The sequence below is a fragment of the Oikopleura dioica genome, chromosome XSR (assembly GCF_907165135.1).
Source record: "Oikopleura dioica chromosome XSR, OKI2018_I68_1.0, whole genome shotgun sequence".
Classification (NCBI taxonomy): Eukaryota; Metazoa; Chordata; class Appendicularia; order Copelata; family Oikopleuridae; genus Oikopleura; species Oikopleura dioica.
The window spans coordinates 12169296-12190343 of record NC_137294.1 but is presented as its reverse complement, the minus strand read 5'-3'; the positions used below and the strand labels follow the sequence as shown (position 1 = coordinate 12190343).

General features: G+C 40.7%; 1 long non-coding RNA gene across 1 annotated transcript; it reads left to right on the top strand.

Annotated features, from left to right (window-relative positions):
• The first annotated feature begins 4975 nt into the window (after positions 1-4975).
• On the top strand, positions 4976-5362 carry LOC145710024 (uncharacterized). Its single transcript, XR_014134992.1, has 3 exons — positions 4976-5066; positions 5110-5162; positions 5226-5362. It is a non-coding gene; the product is annotated as an uncharacterized LOC145710024 (long non-coding RNA).
• The last annotated feature ends 15686 nt before the right edge of the window (positions 5363-21048 follow it).

Below are 21048 nucleotides of genomic sequence, written 5' to 3'. Positions count from 1 at the left end.
TTTCTGTTCACCTGTTGCGCGCGATGTGAGCGATCAGATGTTCGTGGTCGCCGTCGGACTCGTAATCGCATTCTTGCTCCGAGCACGCAGACGACGGTCTGTTTCAAATTTGATTATTTGTATATTTCGCTGCATTTAACTGGCAAAAGCGACGAGAAGCGAAAAATATCGCGACAAATTTTGCGTGGAAATTTTAAAAATAAAAAATTTGATAAAAAAGAAGCGGTAAAAAGCGAAAAAAACTGCGACAAAAAATTGCGACAAAAAAATTCGTGAAAATTTATGTCGCTAATTTTTTGGCGACAAAAAACTGTAGTTTTTTTTGTCGACATCTGATTGGCTGCCTGCCGGCTGGTATACCCAAATACCGTCTTTTGATTGGTTGAAATTGGTCGCCAAAATTTGCGACGAAACTTCAATTTGTCGCTTTCAATATGTCGCTTCGCCTCGCAAATTTTGTCGAAATTTTAACAACTTTTTTTCAAAAAATCGCAAAAATTCACGTTGCCGCCGAATTGATTTTCAACGTAAGCTACAAAATTTTCGAATAGCGTTATCTCATCTTAGCCCCAAATCAAAGCTTGTACAGAATTTAAGAATTACAAAATAATCTCTCAAATTTTCCTTTTATCAAATTGCGCCACTGCTGCTCCTTGTTCCAGATCGTCCTCTTCTTGCTGGATATCAAACGTCTCTTCCAGGAACTTGCGGTTTTCTTCCTTGCTCGAGACCGAAGCTGCAGCTAGAATTGATTTTGAACCAGCGCTTGTTGAAAGTTTGGTTACCTGAGTTTCGCCGCAAAAGTGGAAATTTCATCCCGGAATTGGCGAAATTCGAAGTTTGAGAAAGAAGCGCTGAGCCTGGTTTGCCGTACTCCGCCCAGGTTTTTAGTGCTTTTCCCTGACAAGGTCTGGGCTCGGCAACCTGTGTAGAAAACCTGAGTCAGGATCTGGAAGATATCCAATGAAAAGCCGATTGGAGATCTTCCAGATCCTGACTCAGGTTTGCTACACAGGTTGTCGAGACCAGAACAAGGTTCAACTGTGCTACTTTTATCTATTGTTATTTCAGCCTGAATTATTTTCTAGATATTAAGGGTGTACAGGTCGATATCGAGATTTTTCATAGGAATACCCTTATTTTTGGCATCAGAACTGGAATCGAAGTCAAAAAAAAATCTTACAAATTTGAAATTTCAGCTTTCAGAGGAACAAATAAATAAGGGTGTCACTATGTTATATTTGAGCGAAGAATCAAAATAAAAATCATAATTCTTGATGGCTAATATTAGTAAGAGGTTTACGATTTTGTTGATTTTTTCGCCGAAAAATTGGTCATTTTTGCTCCATATCGCTCCATACTGCTATACTGAACGAGGAGACATTAAAAATTAACAATTTTTGACGCGCTAAAATGTCAATTTATCTCTCATTTTTTTCCACTGAGAAGCCGAAAAGCGAACGCAAAAGAACTGGGAGAGCATTACCGTAACTGTGCCTTATTAATTAAGATTTAGTTCTAACCACTTTGTCAGCAGGTTGGCAGAATCCATTTCTCTGAGCTTGTTTGGCCAAATTAGCTCTGCTGAGCGAGATAAGTCGCCGCCATCGACAAAATATAATGGAATTATGCATTTTTAAATACTTGCAAATTAACGGGCCCCGAGGACGACTTTCGGGTCTGATCACTTTAACTTTCCGCGGTCTTTCAAATAAGGGTATCACTAAGATAACGACTAAAGAAGCAATCAAGGGTCGATTCGCGATAGATCAAAAAGGGCGTCTAAAATCTTATTTCAGAAGAAAATTTGATTGAAAAAGCAATTTTCTGAAATTAAAATAAATTAAGGGTGTCACTATGTTAATTTTGGGAGTTCCGCTGGCTCAACCATTTCCTATGATAACAACAACGACGACAAAGCACGCGCCGCCAAGAGCCAGAGTCAGCGTCAGATTCGAGTCTTTTTCCAGTTTTCTACTGTTTTGTACTGTCACTTACAGTAATTTCTCTCGTTTATTCGCCGAGGCGGCCGCAATACTTTTTCTTCAAAGCGCGTTTTATAATTTATGAAAAAGTAACAAACCAGATAGCTAGTTATTTTACAGGCTCAGCAACCTGTGTAGAAAGCCTGTGTCAGGTCTCTGAGAGAGCTTAAATATAGCCGCGCAGCTGCTTTTTGAAAAAACAAGCCGCAAATATCATTTTTAATTTTTTTTTTTGCGGCTTCGTTTTTTGAAAAGCCGCCCTGCGGCTTTCGATTTAAGCTCTATCATAACCTGACTCAGGTTTTCCTAGATCAGGTTTTCCTACGCAACTGAGTAAAAACCTGAGTCAGGTTTTGAAAGAGTTAAAATAACTAGCCGCGTGGCGGCTTTTTTGAAAAGCAAAGCCGCAAATAGTTTTTTGAAAAAATTGCTTTGTCGCTTCGTTTTTCGAAAAGCCGCTCTGCGGCTTTTGATTTAAGCTCTTTCAAAACCTGACTCAGGTTTTCTACACAGGTTGCTGAGCCTAGCAAGAAAGCCGCTAGCCTCTTCGAATCCTTTTTCGAATTCTCTTATGAAAATTAAAATAATTGTAGAAAACTGGCCTATCATTTTGTTTTCAAAGTTCTGGACGTTTGGGGCCTCCAGCGCGACGAAAATGAGAAGGTCGAGCATTTTCTCTAATTTTTGCTTTCTTTCTTTTTCGCTTTTGGCGATTCGGTTAAGCGGCCAATTTGTGGAGTTGAGAAGTCACTTTTCAGACGGCTGAAAATGGAATCACTCAATTACCCTGCCCCGAGCAGCCAGATTCATTATGCAAAATATTCAATAATCAAGAATTTTAAAAATAAGCAAGATCCCCGATTCGATTGAACCACGCTTGCATTGAAAAAAAGGCGCAGCTACTGGAGCAAAAGAAATAATCAACAGATGGCATCCTGAGTAGAAAACCTGAGTCAGGGTCTGAAAGAACCAACGCGGCTTTAGATCTTCAGATCCTGACTCATATTTTCTACTCAGGTTATCGGGAGAACTGGGCTCGGCAACCTGAGTAGAAAACCTGAGTCAGGGTCTGAAGGCGCTGAAATGAAAAGAAGAACTTCAGATCCTGACTCAGGATTTCTACTCAGGTTGTCGAGACCAGGGGGCTCTAGTTGAGCTTAGTTCGATATTTGTTTGAGCTGGCTCAGCTAGCTTAGCCCAGCTCAGTTTGTTTGCGAAATAAAAAAAAACTTAGCTCAATTTGTCCACAGCTGAGTCAGTTCAAAAATATTTTCAAAGCAAAATTTAGCCTCGGTCTCAAGAAAAAAAAAATTTAACTCTTGGCTTCCCAGATAATCGCAATTTTCCCCGGTCAGAAAAAAAAGCTAACAAGCTGTGCTTTCCGGAGCAGCGGAATTTCGCCCGTACTCAGAGCATCGTCTTATTTTAGGCCCAAAATCCGTCCCACAGAGGAGTTTATTATCTCTTCCAGCTACTGCACTTTTTTCTTCTTTACTTACAAGTTCTTATCTCTCTCTTCAAGAATTTTCTTCGTCTTTTTGAAGAAAACAGGGTGGAAGTCTCTTTTTTCTTATAAAAAATTGGATTTTTCAATTTTCCGTTTTTTTTTTCTTTTTGTTTTATTTTTAGGGAAGTGGTCTTTCCGCTTGCTTTTGTCCTTCAAGTCCTGAATGATAAATGGAAGGTGAAAATTGAAATTAAAATTCACAGCGTTTATCAATCTTGCATTTCGGCCCAGTTCAATGCGCGAACATTCAGCATACATGCTACGATACATTTCTATTTTCTCAGAATAGTACTATTAAAATACTCAGTTTTTAGAATATAAGATGAGCTGAGCAGAGCAACCTGTAGCTGAGCTGAGCTGAGATCGGCAGAGATGAGCCAAGCCGAGCTGAGCTGAGCTGAGCTGAGCTGAACTGAGCTGAGCTGAGCTGAGCTGGCTGGCTGAGCTGAGCAGAGATGAGGCAAGCCGAGCTGAGCTGGCTGAGCTGAGCAGAGATGAGCTGAGCTGAGCTGAGCTGAGCTGGCTGGCTGGCTGAGCTTAGCTGAGCTGGCTGGCTGAGCTGAGCTGCCTGGCTGAGCTGAGCAGAGATGAGCCAAGCCGAGCTGAGCTGGCTGGCTGAGCTGAGCAGAGATGAGTCAAGCCGAGCTGAGCTGGCTGGCTGAGCGTAGCTGAGCTGGCTGGCTGGCTGGCTGGCTGGCTGAGCAGAAAGAGTCAAGCCGAGATGAGTTTGCTGGCTGAGCTGAGCTGAGCTGAGCTCAACCTTAAAATTGCTGAGCTGAGCCGTCGTAGAAACTGAGCCTGATCTTGGCAACCTGTGTAAAAAGCATGAGTCAGTTTTTGACGCAGCTTTTCATTTGAGAATTTTGAAGACGCTGACTCAGGTTCTAAAGCCCAGAATTGAGCTGAGCCTTTTTTTCTTGAATGAGCTGAGCTGAGCTAGCTGAGTCTAGGTCAAAAATTGAACTGAGCCAAGAACTCCGCTGGCTCAGCTCAGAAAGCCATTTTCATCAACATTTTTTTCCTTATTGAAATAAAACAAAAATTGGCAATTGATTGTTTTGATAGCAAAAGGAAAAGGATTAACTCATTGAAAAAGTCGCAGAAATGTGTCGAGGAGAAAACAACATGCAGAGATTTATTGCGAAGAACTGGGCGACCGATTCTGTCGACAAAGTTCACAGACGAGCGGGGCCGAAGCCGATCCACAGATGCGAGCCATGTCTCGGCCAGTTGTGCGACTTAATTGACATTAAAGAGTTCTGGGCGGACTATCTTGTCGAGATTTTTTGCAAACGCTCAGGAAAGCTGCTCAGAAAAAAAAACTGCTCATCATAATTGAGAATGAAGGTTTTTGGGTTTTCAACCTGTGAAGAAAACCTGAGTCAGGGTTCAGACTCTGAAATACGATCATTCAAACCCTGACTCAGGTTTTGTCCACAGGTTGCCGAGCCCAGGCCATAATATTTTTTTGAACGTCGAAAAAAGATCGAAAAGCGACGGATGATTTCATCAAAGAAAAAATCGCTAGTCTTCAGTCAAACTGGACCCTTTGCGATCACGTGATCTTCGACCAGGTCAGAAAGGTCCAATCTCAGCATTTCAACCATCAATAAATAGAACAACACCCCAAAAGTGAAAAACATCATCGCGACGCTGGATGCCTCCAACCCGTAAGTTTCGCTTTAGAAAAAGAAAGAAGCTCAATTTTAAATATTTAACTATTTAAAATTGAGGACCAAGCTCCTTGTGGTCGTGCGCAACTATCAAAGAACAAGCAAAACTCCGTCAGCAGAAGAAGTCGAAGCTGTGGTTCCGAAAGAAACAGTTCCAAAAGAATCGAAACAGCCAATTTAATTTCCGCCAAAAATAAGCGCGTTCAATTTAAAATGCTTTGAAAAATTAGGAACTGGCGATTCAGCGATTATTTTATACGCAGGGGGTTAAAATCAGTAAAAATAAAGAAGCCATTAATTTGAAAAAATGAAAAATAATAAAGGAATTAACCCCGATTCCCGACGCTAAAAGTGATGGATGAGCTGCTATGCAAAGCAAAGGCCAGGTTTTTCCCAAAACAAACATCAATCTCAAACGATATTTTCCCACATAAAAAGGAATAAACCAATTTATGGAAATACAATTTTGGGTAACCAATAAGATTGCTGTATTTAGCCTCCCGGCCAATCAAAACCCTGATCTAAAAATCACTTCCATTTTTTGGTTCTTGCCCTTGGGGAAGTTTTTGGGTAGAACCAATTTTTGGAACAGATTTTTACGGAAAGGGTTTTGATTGGTCGGTAGGCCAAATACAGCAATCTTATTGGTAATCCAAAAATTGTTTAGTCCATTTATTTAACTGATTTGACATTCTTAAGGGTACTACCTTCGATTTCCCTAACTTGACGGTCATTGGGGAAATCGACGGTAGTACCCTTAAAACCGGTTACCTTGAGGTTAAAGAACCCCTCCCCCTTTTTACTTTAAATAAACCTGTTGAAGGAAGTGAATCCAGAATTAACCCTCGAAGTCATTTTCACCGACTCGCTGGACGAAATCAACGGATCGGAGCAATTTGTCGAGTCGCTCAAGAAACAGGGCAAACTGCAAGGTCTGGCTTTTTTCCTTCGAATTTTTCCTTTTGAGGTCTGTTCTTTAGATGTTCACTTTTTGCTGGATCTGAATGTGCTAGGTAGAAGCAACCCGAAAATATTCGCGACGAGTGAGACTACAAAAGTCGAATTCGACCATATCAGGAAATGACTTCAATTCGAATATACGAATTTTTCAACAAGAAAAAAAGTTTCAGATAAGGTGAAATTTTCTTGTTAGACAAGTTCTTAGTTACTTGACGTTTTCTTATTTATTTTCTCGGCGCTATCTTGATGAATAGTCGAGTGGCCGTAATTAGGCTAATCAGGAAGTATTAGGCGCTGCTATCATCCGCTATCGCGTTGAACGCAGCTCAAGGCCACTGTCACTGCCGCTAGAAAATCACTTCTGCAACTGCTGACTGCGTGCTTTATTTATCTTGATCCTGGGCTCAGCAACCTGTGTAGAAAGTCTTAGTCAGGGTCCGAGAGAACTGAAATAAAATTTTTGATAGATTGTTATGGTAATATAAGCTACGCGGCTTTTCATTTCAGTTCTTTCGGACCCTGACTCAGGTTTTCGACACACGTTGCCGAGCCCAGTCTGGACCTGTGCAGAAAACCTGAGTAGGGTTCTGCACAGCCAAAATGAGAAGCCGCGTAGCGGCTTTTTCTAGAACGAAGCCGCAAAGCGGCTTCAAAATTATTTTTCAAATTTGCGGCTTTAATTAAAAAAAAGCCGCTATCAAAAAATAATTTTGAAGCTTTGCGGCTTTGTTCAAGAAAAAGCCGCTATGCGGCTTTTTGTTTATGCCTATTTGAGTAGAAGCCCTGTTATTAATTCAGCAGCTACAGTTGACTCGTTAGAGCTGCTATTCAAAATTCGCCTATTTGAAATTAAAGAGAGTGAAAGTTACACTTGTAAAAAGTCATTTCAGAGCTGTGGAGAAGCGACTCAAGGAATCGGGCTCGAAACAAGAAGCGAGAATTGTCGCCGATGAATATTGAAAAAAGGGGCCGTTCAATTTTGGGCACTTTGAACAAGCGCCATTCATTTTTAAGGCGAGCTCGACTTCTCCTCTGGAATATTGAGCACTTTCCTTGGCGCTACTTCTACATCCGCAAGGTCGCCCGTTCAAGCAGGGAAATCGCGGTCTACAGGGATTTCTCGCCAAAAGACAAAGAAAAAACAAAGAAAAAACGAGGAACACATGTTCTAAAAAATGATTCAAGGCGGGGAATTTCCTTTTTCCTGCCGTGGATTAAGAGCTCCAGTCGACAAAAATTCGATTTTCTTATTTTTTATTTCAAGCTTAGCTCGGTCACCTAAGTAGAAAACCTGAGTCAGGGTTTAAAATAAAATTATGCCGAAGCCGCTGCGCGGCATTTCATTAAAGATCTTTCTTGAGTCAGACCCTGACTCAGGTTTTCTAAACGGGTTGCCGAGCCCAGCTGGAAAAATGTACCAAAATTCGATTTTCGAATAATCATTCTGAGGCCAATATTTTTTTTTATTTCAAGCTTAGCTCGGCAGCCTGTGTAGAAAACCTGAGTCAGGGTCTGAAATATTTTTAATCAAACGCGGCTTCGCAAAACTACCTGAATTCTGGCGCAAACCAAAAAATGGAAGTCCATTTTTTGATGGCCAATAAGATTGCTGTATTTGCCCTACCAGCCAATCAAAATCCTGATTCAGAACTTCCATTTTTTCGCTCTGGCATTAATTCTGACTTTCCGACTTCGTTTTTTAAAAGTATCTTACAGACCCTGACTCAGGTGAAAATTTTTCAACACAGATTGCCGAGCCAAGATTTCAAGTCTTGTTGAGCCAGTTTGAAAGGAAAAATCTGCTGGTGAATCACGATTCCAGCTATTTCAACAAGGAAGTTCACGCTTATTCTGGACTGTGGACTGAAAGCACACCTTTCCAAAGCGAAAACGGTGGAAACAGAGCAACTGCTCACTTCAGCTTTTTGATTTTAGCTTTAGTCGCGACGATGAGACTGCTGGACGACAACATCGTCTCTTCTGATCAACGCCAAGCGGTGCTGGACCAAGACGTTTGCAACAATATTTTGCGCATTTTGGCGGTTTTCCTTGGCGACTATTTGTGTCAATAAAAATGTCGATTGTCTTCTTTGAAAAAGTCTTTTTTTTTTATTCTTCAAAACTCTTATTTAAAAAGCGCGTTTTTAGAAGCATATTGAATTGACCACTTCAATTAGCGATATCTTGAAACCACTTTTTAGCGATATGAAAGTACGCCATTCACAGTTCCTCCGAATAAGGGTGGCGTCAGGAACCGACAAAAAATTTCGACAAATTTTGCGTGGGCGGCTACTCGGCTGCTGATTGGCCGATGAGCCCAATCTAGGCTTCTGATTGGTTAAAATTTCCACGCAAAATTTGTCGAATTTTTTTGTCGGTTCCTGACACATCCCCAAAAATAAGGGTGTCATCTCGGAAAGTAAAATTTTATTGGATCTTTGATTTCAAACATATCCCATAGCAGAGTCCACCGTGTTCTTCGCAGACCTAAAAACGAGCAATAAAATCCAGGGCTAAAAGAAAACTCACCTTTGGCGACAGTAATTCACCGCAGTCGTCAGCGAAATAGCAAAGAGCAGAACCACGTGACTCAGTGAAAAGTAGAAACCTCTGTCAAGCAGACAGGCGCTTTCGCAGCTCTCAAAATTGAACGAATTTTGAACGAGAGTTCGAAAAAGTTGGAAAACGTTGATCCAGGCTGCTGCTTTGATCAAATTAGAATTCGAATTCTTAAAAAAAGGCTGACGTCACATTTTCGCTTTTTAAGAAATTAAATGAATTTAAGTTCTTATTCCGCAAAGCACGGAAAAAAGGCTCCATCCACACGTTTTCTCGTATACAGTGGCTTTATCGCCAGACTCTATCAAAAGCCACAATCTACTGTTTCTAAAACACACTCTATCTTGGCGAGCATTATCTTATTAACAAGAATTGAGAGCCTTTTTGCCAGGAGATCCGTTGAAATTCGCTGTCATCACCGACTCGTACGCCAAAGGAAACACCACGATCGAGTACAAAGCTGAAAAAATAACAATTTTGTAGACATCTGGACTCGGCAACCTGTGTTGAAATCCTGAGTCAGGGTCTGAAAGATTTTTAATGCGGCTTTTTAAAAACGAATTTATTTCAGACCCTGACTCAGGTTTTCTAGACAGGTTGTGTCGAATCTTTTCTTCAAAAATTATAGAAGTGATACCCTTATTACATTTTTCTATCTGGGCTCGGCAACCCGTGTAGCAAACCTGAGTCAGGGTCTGAAAGAAATTCGTTTTTAAAAAAGCCGCTGCGCGCTTTTCAGTCAAGTTGAAACCGACCCTGACTCAGGCTTTCTACACAGGTTGCCGAGCCAAGGTAGAAAAATGTGATAAGGGTATCACTTTTATAATTTTTGAAGAAAAGATTCTACACAACCTGTGTAGAAAACCTGAGTCAGGGTCTGAAAAATCGTTTTTAAAAACCCGCTGCGCGGCTTTTCATTAACGATCTTTCAAACCCTGACTCAGGCTTTCTACACGGGTTGCCGAGCCCAGATAGAAGAATATAATAAGGGTATCACTTTGATAATTTTCGGAAAAAAGATTGTCGAAATCAACAGCCGACTTACCAAATGAAAATGCGAGGGCTTTAATGGAGCTTTTAAATTTTTGAAAATATTTCTGCGTAACGTTTAATCCGAGCTACAGTTTCCTGGCTTAGTTGAATTTAAAAATTTAAAATCAAGCTTGACCTAAGATTATTTGTCCGTAGATGGCTTGGCTGCTTTGCCGTTTCTTCTTCAGCGTCAGCAATTCATCTAAAATCTTGCAAAACCGGATTTTTCGGAAACTTACAGAAGACGAAAAGAAGTTCAAAGCAAAAAGCCAAAAGCGATCCTAGCTGGACGGAGAAGAATGGAAGATCGTTCAAAGCGAAGTTGCTCGGGCTCTGAAATTTATGAAATTTTTATGAATTTTTTGAGCTCAGCTGCGGAAAAGAAAATTTATATGAGCTGAGCTTGTTGAGCCCGCTCGAATTGAGCTGAGCTCAGATTCATCGGGCTCAGACTGAGATGCGTAAATGAAATTTTCTTCGCGCTGAGCTGAGCCGCCTCAGCAACCTGTGTGGAAAACCTGAGTCAGGATTTGAAGACCTAAAATGAAAAGCCGCTTAGCGGCTTTTAAAAGGAAGCCGCGAAGCGGCTTCGCCATTATTTGAAATAAAATCAAAGTGATTGTAATGCGAAGCCGCTTTGCGGCTTCGTTTTTAGAAAACCGCTACGCGGCTTTTTATTTTAGGTCTTCAAATCCTGACTCAGGTTTTCCACACAGGTTGCCGAGCCCAGCCCCTCAGATTGTAAAGAGCTGAGCTGGGTGTAATTTTTCAAAGCTGAGCTCAGTCAGCTCAAAACTTAGCTTAGCTAAGCTTCGGAAAATTCAACATAACTCAGCTCAGCTTCGCTCAATCTAAGCGGACTAAGCTCAGGGCGAAGAGATTTTTATGCATCTCAGTTTGAGCCGGTTTTTCTGAGCTAAGCTCAATTTCAGCGGGCTCAATTTGAGCTCATATTTGTGCTCATAGTTTTCAGAGCTATGAAATTAGTTCAAGCAAAAGATTTTCAAAGAAAAGTAATCATAATAGCTCCGAAGAGCGCGAATTAGGGGTACTTACTTTGGAAAGCTTTGTGCACTCAAATCTAGGACCGGATAGACGGTGGCAATTACATCGGTACTTAATAAGCTTCAAAAATGTTTTCCTGAAAACTTAATGTTTGGAATCAAATCAAATTATTTTCTGAAATCAGCTCTTTTATCATTTTAATTTCAATTTGCTCTGAAGCCCGTTTCCCAAAGCGAAATCCACTCGCTATTTCCAAGTAATCCATCCACGCTTAATTCAGCAAAAGTTCGAAAGAAAAAGGGATGAATCGTTAATTCCTCTTTTAAGAGGAAACTCACCAGAGGATCCAGGAGAGAACTTGTCCACAATAATCATCCCATGCGCCACCAACAAAACGACAGCTGAAATTAGCCGCGCTCTTTCGACTAATTTCATTTCAGAAAGTTTCTCTTTTCAGAAAAAAGGACGTTCAAAAATCAACTCGAAATCTCATCACAGCCAAAAAACGATAAGAGAGTGCCCTGGCCCCGGGCGAGTGCGCCCAGTTGGCTTGCTTTATTTTCTACCGCTTACTGTAACAGTAAATTAAGGGGACCCCAAGGGTTTTCCAGGACTTAGTAATCTGAGGAGAAAACCTGAGTCAGGGTTCTGAAAGAGCTTTGATGAAAGCCGCGTAGCGGCTTTTCAGAAACGAAGCCGCAAAGCGGCTTCGCCAGAAGATAGTAATAGATTGAAATAATTATTTACATTTGCGGCTTCGTATCTGAAAAAGCCGCTACGCGGCTTTCATCAAAGCTCTTTCAGAACCCTAACCAGCGTTTTAGCAATGATTGTTACAAGTTAGCTGCTCCAAAAACAACTTGCAAAGGAGGCAAATGACAGTAATTTAGACCGTTTTAGAGGGTCAAAAATGACGATGACAAATACCGCGCTTTTTGAAACAACAACTCTTTTGCGGATTAACTGCGTCCTTAATTCTTCCGAATCATCATCATTCGGCCTCGTCTTCAGAGAGAATTTTTTTCTTGAATTTTTAACGATGGATCTTTTCAATGCAAGTCAGCTGCAAGCTTGGAGGAACAGTCCAATACCCATTTTTCGTTTAGAAAAATTGCTACAGTAACTTACTGTAGGAATGAAAATGATTAACTGTCAGCCGAGCGTCCCTGCTGCACCTCTGACTTGTCTAAATGACTGTAAATGACCTGTAAATGTGACAGCAGCGGCTGGATTCTGATTTTACGACGAATCTGTATCTTGTCTTTTAATGCCGACAGCTGGTAATAGCTGCCACAAAATCGCTGCTGAGCAAAAGCTCCTCCCTTTCCTGACAGCAAATCCTCGTTTTTCGTTCGTTTTTGTTTATTATTGAGAATATTTTTCTGTAATTTTTGATTTCAAAACTATGAAAATATCGAGCTAATTTTGAAACGAAAAGAAGTTGTACTATATTTTGGATTGATGGAAAGCAATAATTCTCAGGTAAAATTTTATCCGAGAAACTAATTAACAAAAAGTCCTAATTTAAACGGATTCAAAATAAGGGGACCCCCATATTTTACAAAAGAGTGGGTATTTTTTGGGTGGCGTCAGGAAAAAAATTCGACAAATTTTGCGTGGAAATTGTCAACCAATCAGAAGCCTGAACTCGGCCAACCGGCCAATCAGCAGCCGAGAAGCCGCCCACGCAAAATTTGTCGAATTTTTTTGTCGGTTCCAGACGCCACCCCAAAATGCCCACTCTTTTGTAAAATTAGGGGTCCCCTTATTTTGAATCCGTCATTGTATTTTCAGGTCAATATTTCCGAAATACAGAAGTACCTTACTGAAGGAAAAGTTTTTCTAAGAAGGATTTATTTAACAAATATGCGCATCATATAAAGTAAAGCGACATTACTGTAATGGCCGTGAGAAAAAGCGCTGCATAAATCATTTAGCGCAAAACGTGAATCACGTGTTCAGCTAAAAAAACTTGCTAAAGGGAGCTTTGAAAGCAGCATCACAAGTTACGGTAATGAACTTTGAAATCATTTTTTTACTTTTTTCTAGTGCCCGTCGAGTCATGGTTTGCGATTTGCTACTTTGGCGTTTTGGGAGTTTTTGGACTGGTCGCTAATTTGGTCGTTATTGTCGTCTTTATGGGCACTTTGAGAAGGGTACGTTCTTTCGGCTTGAATTCTCGGGCGATTTTTTATTTAGAAAATGAATCCCTCTTTTGGCTACATTTTGAACATGGCTGCGGCGGACATCTTCATGCTTCTTCACCTGGAATGTGTTTTATCATTTACTCAGAAGTGCGGGCTTTTAGAATTCTGGCTGGGCTAGGATAGCTAAGCTTAGGTCGATATCGAGCTGAGCTAAACTGAACCAGAGTTGCAAATTTTTGAAAAATTTTTCTGAGCTGAGCTAGCTGAGCTGAGGTCGAAATCTAGCTGAGCTGAGCTGGCCTCATTCAAAAACCACTGAGCTGAGCTGAGCTAAGCTTAGCTGAGCTGGTTTATTTTCAAAAAACTGAGCTGGGCTGACCCTCACCTCAAAATTAAGAAGCTGAGCTGCAGCTCAGCACAGCTTGCTCACAAAATTTGCAACTCTGAGCTGAGCTGAGCTACATTGAAAAAGAGCTGGGCTCGGCAGCCTATGTAGAAAACCTGAGTCAGGAATTGAAATAGTTTTGATAAAAAGCCGCGTAGCGGCTATCACAAAACGAAGCCGCTACGCGGCTTTTTGGAATTTTTTAAATCCTGACTCCTTCACTTTTTATTGCAAGAATTATAAGATGATAGATTTTCCAGTGACTTTTTACGCAATCAAAAACCGATCGATCGCGGGAACAACTTCCCCTTTTCGTTCTAAACCAAAAGATAGAGAAACTCTCGAAGATCAGAAATTCGAGATTGAAGAACAGCTCAACCGCATGCAACGCGATTTGCAGCTCAGGTAACGGCAAAAAGAGCTCTGGAACTGAGCTGATTTTCTTTCAATAATTATTGAGCTGAGCTGAACTCGCCTCATTCTGAAACTGAGCTGAGCCAGAGTTGCAAATTTGCTGAGCTGAGTGAGTTGAGCAGTCGCTCAGCTCAGGTCAGTGATTTTTGAAAATGATCTGCTCAGCTCAGCTCAGACAATTTTCACTTAGCTCAGCTCAGCTCAACGATTTTAACACAATTTTACTACTAAAAACAGCTTAGCTCAGCTCAACCAGCTCAGCTCATCTCTAATAAGGGTCCGCTCAGCTCAGCTCCGCTCAATGACTTCTGAAAAGGGCCAGCTCAGTTCAGCTCAGCTCAGTAACCTCCGAAATAGGCCAGGTCAGCTCAGAGAAATTTTTACTCAGGTCAGCTCAACTCAGCTGAGCTGAGCTAATAATGGCGAAAACGACCCAGGTTGAACCAGTACTCTAAGGATGAAACAAGGGAAACGTGGTTTCCTCGGCGGCTTTAATCGTGCGTGATATAACTCGCTTATCAGAGCCAATTAGAGCTCCCGAAAGGGCCGATTAAATTATAGCGAAACTTAAATTTTGCAAAACGTGAGGCTACAAGTAGCAAGTTTCGAAACAAAAATATCAATCAAGCAAAAATACATTTGCGAGTTTTATCGATGAAAGAAGGAGCCGCTCCTCCTCGCCGAGTTTCTCTCAAAACTGATAAGAAGCGGCGATTAAAAAGTGCAGTTGGTGAAACAAGTGAGCGTGGAGAGGGATAAGGGCTGTACTTTTTTTATCGGGGAAGGGGCACTTGTCAATTTAGTCAATTTTGAGGTCGATTAAATCGCTTCATACTTGGTAAACTAAAACACACGAGAAAGCCACTCACTATCGCTCGGCACTACAAGGAAAGGGTGAATCTAATCTCTTCTGGATTGATTCCGGCTTCGGCGCTAGAAAAGAAAAAGATTCATCAAGAAATCAAGAACACCTTTATCTTCGGCAGCCAGCGTCTGGGCTCGAAAACCTGTGTAGAAAACCTGAGTCAGGGTCCGAAATTGATACGCCGAATTATGGAAAAGCCGCTTTCCCTAGGCTTGTCAACCTGTGAAGAAAACCTGAGTCAGGGTTTGAAAGAGCTCAAATAAAAGTCGCGTAGCGGCTTTTAAAACGAAGCCGCAGAGCGGCTTCGAAAATGGTACCGTTTAAATACATTGAAAATTCTAGCGAAGCCGCTTTGCGGCTTCGTTTTAGAAAAGCCGCTACGCGGCTTTTCATTTAAGCTCTTTCAGACTCTGACTCAGGTTTACTGCACAGATTTCTGACCCCTGCGCTTTGCGGCTTTGTTCTTGAAAAAGCGGCTTTTGGCCTTATATAATATAAGTTTTATTTAAGCTTTTTCAGGACCCTGAGTCAGGTTTTCTACACAGGTTGCCGAGCCCAGGCCAGCTTTGCCACACGGACTTGGCGGTGAAGAATGTTCACTTGTTCGTGATGCTAGGACTGTTCGGCTTTGAAAAGAGAAACTTAAGAATCTAAGGATCATCCCTTACGCGCTCTTATCACTTTTCGGGAGCAAAGTTGTAAGATGATCTTGGCAGAGGATCAAACAGATTTCCTAAAAGAAAAAACGTGGGCTATCCGTTCCAAAAAGACATAAAAAATCTTTCCTTTAGAAGGGGTGAACTTTCCATCCATTCATTGGACAACGTGATTGGTCGAGCTGAAAACATTGTGTATTTCTTTTGCCCTCAACCAATCACGTCGTCAGATGGATGGATGAAAAGATTCGTCATTGTTCGACCCTTCTATAAAAAGATTTTTATGTCTTTATTGGAAATTTTTGCTAGAAAAGAAAATATTAAATTTTGTGCTGATAAATCAATAATAAGATCTGACGTAAGCAGCAACTGCGAACGGTGCGTCTTATTCGTAAATTACCGGTAGAAAGGCGGTTAGGGAAATCGCTCCAGATAACCGAGAGGATCATTACCGTTGAAAGCGTCGAATTTTCAAATCCAAAAAAGGGACAACAACGTTGATGGCTGTGGACAGATATCTCGCCGTGGTTAGCCACAATTTAGTGCCAAAAAGCTCAAGCAGCTGCGCAAGGATCCCAAGTTTGTCGTTTTGCTGTGCTCCCTCACGTGGTTGCTCTCGGTCGTTGCGATTATTCCTGTCTTCCGAAGAACGATTTTCAAGCAAACTGTTGCGAATGGAACGATCACTTCTTCCCAGTGCTACATTGGTATTTATGAAATTTAGGGAAAATAAGGGTGTCCCTTTCTTAAAATCGAAATTCGATGAGATTCATAAAGGTTGAAAATGTAAAATGACAAAAATAAAATAAGGGTGTCATCGCGATATAATCCGTTTTTGCAACGTTTTTAGTGTCGATTTTTGCCGGATTTTGAAGCGCCCCCATCCTTAATTTAATGCTGAAAAGGATCAGGAAGCAAACCGGATGGAGCACTTCAAGACAACAGACGGGCTTTTTTCGCTGATTGAAGTAAAAATAACTTTCTCCAAAAAAGTCGTGTTTTTCCCAAGGATGTTTTTTTCCGCGGCCGGACATCGATTCCAGATCTGTTAATTTTTCGAGTTCTGGGACTTTCTTCTAATTGACGAGTTGAAATTAAAAACAAGAAGATTTGTTTCGTGTTCAAGCTACAACCTTCTTGTTGGAGTCGATTCAATTATCTAACACTCAAATTGCGAATGCTGTTTACAAGCGAGACAATACTCTACTTAATATTCAATTTACGAAGATAAATAAGTAAGATAGAAGTCTTTTCTTGTTTGTGTCGGAAACTGGGCTCGGCAGCCTGTGTTTAAAACCTGAGTCAGGGCCCTGACAAAGTTTAAATGCACAGGCTGCCGAGCCTAGTTCAGAGGTGACAATCTCTGAGCGACATCATTTGCGTGGTCAGCTACTTGAGGGAGGTGTCTGGAATCGACAAAAATTCGACAAATTTTGCATGGAATTTTTCAACCAATCAGAAGCCCGGATTCGGAGGAAGCAGCCGAGTAGCCGCCCACGCAAAATTTGTCGAAATTTTTTGTCGGTTCCTGGCGCCAGCCCGCTACTTGGCCCCTCATTGGCTGGCATGAAATTTCAGCCAATAAGAGGCCTATATTTGGCTTACCAGCGAATCAGCAGCTTCGGATAGCTACCTACTCAAATTTTGTCGCAAATTGAAAATGGTGAAGACCAAAAAGTAATTCTTTCTTTTCCAACTCAGCCTCCTTATCACCAATCCTTTAGTTGTCAAACAACGGGTTGAACAGTCAGGGTCACGTGCTCTCCGATCTGCATCCTTTTCGGATACGTTGATAAAAAACGTGGGAAGTGGGCTATTTCTGAAAACGTGCAGTCTGCCGCTAAATTCAGAAGTGATAAAGACTAAAGCCTGGTTAGACAAGTAGCTGATAAAGGAATTGTAAACGTGATGTAAAAGTGTGCACTTGTTTGCATAAAACAGGCACATAAAGTTTACACCAAAGTCTTCAACTTAAAAAAATTGAACTTTTCAGACTGGAGCAAAACTGGCAAAATGGAGTGCAAGCCGATCAAAAACGACTCTTCTTCGAATTTCAAGTTGACAAAAATTGAAGTCGATCGTTTTTAAAAATTCATTTTAGCGACGATTCTTCTTCATTGAACGACCTTAACATCGGATCATCGGATTTCCACGAGTGCGGATGCAAAAGCACCCAGCCCTATTCAGACATTCGGTTCGAGCTACAGTAACAGACTGCGACTGGCAGTAACAGAGGGGCAAAGTAACCGAAAAGTAGATTTCATCATCTGTCTCTTCGTTTTCGGCTATTTCTTGCCAATTGTCTGCTTTTTGCTGAGCTACGGCTCCCTCCTCTGCAAGATCGTCAAATCGCAGGATTAGGGCGCTCCAGATTCTTGAGAAAAAGAAAAGATACACCCTTATTTTTCATTCTCAGAATCAAGAACCTCAAATTTAAACCTGTGTAAAAACCTGAGTCAGAGAGTTCAAAAGCTAAGTCATGATTCTAGGAAAGAAAAATAAGGGTGTCTCTATGTTAATGAAATATGTTAATAAGATAGAGACACCCTTATTTTTCTTCCCAGAATCAAGACTAAGCTTTTAAACTCTCTGACTCAGGTTTTTACACAGGCTTTAATGTCATCCTTGATTGTGGGAAGAGAAAATTAGGGTGTCTCTATGCTAATAAAATATTATGATATTAACATAGAGACACCCTAATTTTTCTTCCCAGAATCATGACTTAGCTTAAAACTCTCTGAATCAGGTTTTTACACAGGTTTAAATGTCATCCTTGATTCTGAGTATAAGAAATAAGGGTGTCTCTTTGTTAATATTTCATAATATTTCATTATCATGGAGACACCCTTATTTTTTCTTCCCAGAATCAGGACTAAGCTTTCAAACTTTCTGACTCAGGTATTTACACAGGTTTAAATGTCAGGTTCTTGATTCTGAGAAAAAATAAGGGTGTCTCTACGCTCATTATATGAGAAAAAGAGCAAGAAATTTCAGTTTCTTTCTCTTGAGCCCTTTTGAAAGGTATTTACTAATCAAAACCCATGAAAATGAAAAATTGATTGATCAACTTCATTTTTGCCGTTTCAGAAGAAACTCGTCGGTCATTCGAAGACAAACTTTGTCGGCAATACAAACAGGCAAGTTGGTCCACTCCAGAAAATAATTAACCAGCTTCGACGGATTCTAGCGCTTTGAAAGATTGATTAATTTATGTTTGCTTTTCAGGGGAATCAACCGGAGATCTGTTTACATGATTTCAAGCTTGATGCTGGGCCTCGTTGTTTGCTACACCCCCTTTCATGTAATTCGGATAAGAAAAAGTTCTAGTCCTCGGAATGTCCTTTTCGTTAGATTTATCACATCATGCGCGTTTGGAATATTCGCCTATCTCGAAGCCACTGCGATCGCTTTAAAACGACTGTTGATGCTCTCATCTGGCTCCTGCCAGGTACAGTAAGCTACAGTAAGGGTTTAGTCGTCGATTTGGCCGATTGATGACTATACCCTTAAATTCTGGCAAAGCCGCGTTGCGGCTTTCTTTAAGAAAAGCTGCTGCGCGGCTTTTCATGAAAGATATTTCAAACCCTGACTCAGGTTTTCAACACAGGTTGCTAAGTTACCTACCCAAACAGTTGTTTTTTCCTTTTTTCAGCTATCAACCCTCTTTTCTACTCTTTCTTCGCCTCCGAGTTTCAAACGCGATTCAAAGTAAGTAAAAATAATCATTTTGAATTTCAACTTAATTTCGCTCCAGCTGATTTCGAGCAGCACGAGGCGATATTTGGAGAATATGAAGAAACAAAGAAGCTTCGCCAAAACTAATCACCAGGCTTGCTTGGACGTGCGCGCAATAGGTACAGTTGAACTCAGCGAAAAGAAAAGTCCTTAATTCAAGTTTTAACCGAAGACGAAGACCAAACCTCAAACCTGTCGTGGGATAACTAAATAATAACCCGTCTCTTTCTGAATTTTGTCAAAAAGATTGCAATTTAGTCATTGCACGGTGACACCCTTATCTTCACGATACTTATTTTCCTTAAAAGATTAAAATTATAAAAATAAGCCTACAAGACAATTTCAGAGCGACCGAATTTGCGTTGGCCGCTTTTCAATCGCTTATTGGCCAAATACAGGGAAAGCGACGAAAAGCGACAAAAATGAAAAGGGTTCACGACGCGACAATTTCTGAGCGACAAAATCTTACCAAAAATACCGCCAGTTGATTGGCTGGTACGACGAATACAGGTTTTTGATTGGCGTAATTTTTTGTCGCTCAGATTTGTCGCTCAGAAAGTGTCGCTTCTTGAAACCAGTTCCACGCAAATTTTGTCGCTCGGAAACGGGATGGTGTCCGGAACCGACAAAAAATTTCGACAAATTTTGCGTAGGCGGCTACTCGGCTGCTGATTGGCCGGTTCGCCAAATCCAGGCTTCTGATTGGTTGAAAATTTCCACGCAAAATTTGTCGAAATCTTTTGTCGGTTCCAGACACCTCCCCTCGGAAACAGTCGCTCCTCCGCTAAAAACTGTCCAATCGCCCTCGATAAAAATAGCTATCCCAAATTTCAAGCGGAGCTGTACACGAACGAGACAAACACAACTTGAAGTCTCCTCTCTCGAAACACGACGATAAGACAAGCTAACTAGTCGACTACATTCAATAAAAGACCCTTTTTCCATGTCCCGCTTTATTTTTACAAGAAACAAATTTCTCCAAAATATCAAGCGAACGATGTGTTTGGCGTTTAAGCAAGAGTTTCGTAGGGAATAAAGCACCATAAATATGTCTAAAGAACGTCTATCCATAGGTGAATTAATTTTGTGTTCGCGAAAAAGCGGTTTGATAATAATATTATTTCAAATAGAGCATTTCAATCGAATTAATTGAAATTGCATTAATGATAAACCGCAAATTTGAATGATCAACTGTTGATTGAATAATTTTTCGAAAGAACTTTATTTCCTACCCAGATAATGATTTTCATCCTTCTCAATACTAGAGAATAGGCTATTCAGAATAGTTGATAATCTGGCATCTTCCGAATTTTATTATTATAACAATTTATAATATTGTATTATTATAATATTATAAATTCTTATTAGAAATTCGGAAGATGCCAGATTATCAGCTATTCTGAAAAGCCTATTCACCAGTATTGAGAAGGGTGACAATCATTAGCTTGGTAGGAAATAAAGTTCTTCAGAAAAAATTCGAATAGCTTTTAAAATAACATACGAATTTTTTTCAAAAATTGAGCTGAGCTGACCGTCACCTCAAAATTGCTGAGCTGAGGTAGAGCTCGGATAGCTCAGCTCACAAAATTTGCAACTCTGGCTCAGCTCAGTAATTTTTGGAAAATATGTAGCTCAGCTCAGCTTTTAGTCGAAACTCTGCTCAATATGCTGACCAAGATTTAAATCGAAATCAGTTCAATAAGCTCAGTTCTAAAAGATGCCAGCTTAGTTCACCAATTTCTACGAAGCTCCTAGCTCAGCTCAGCTCAATTTCGATCTGAGCTTTTATAGCTCAGCTCAGTTAAAACTTTTCGAAAAGAAACCTTTTCCGTCAAAAGCTGCTCTAGCTCAAAGCAGAACTGTTCCAAAAACAATTGTTGTATTCAACGACTTATTCGATTATTTAATTTAGTGGAAAATAGTATTCGGATATAGAAACATCCTTTTCAGCGAGTGTAAATAAAGCTTGTTTAGTGTTCGTTGGCGGCGAAAGTGAATAAATGATAGCGTCAAGGGTCCGCGCTGGCGACGGGCGCTGTTTTCGCTTTCGCGATTTTTCAGGCGGCGCCAAAGAGCTCCGCTATAAAGCCCTTTCATCCAAGATTAGGCTATACATTGTAAAAAA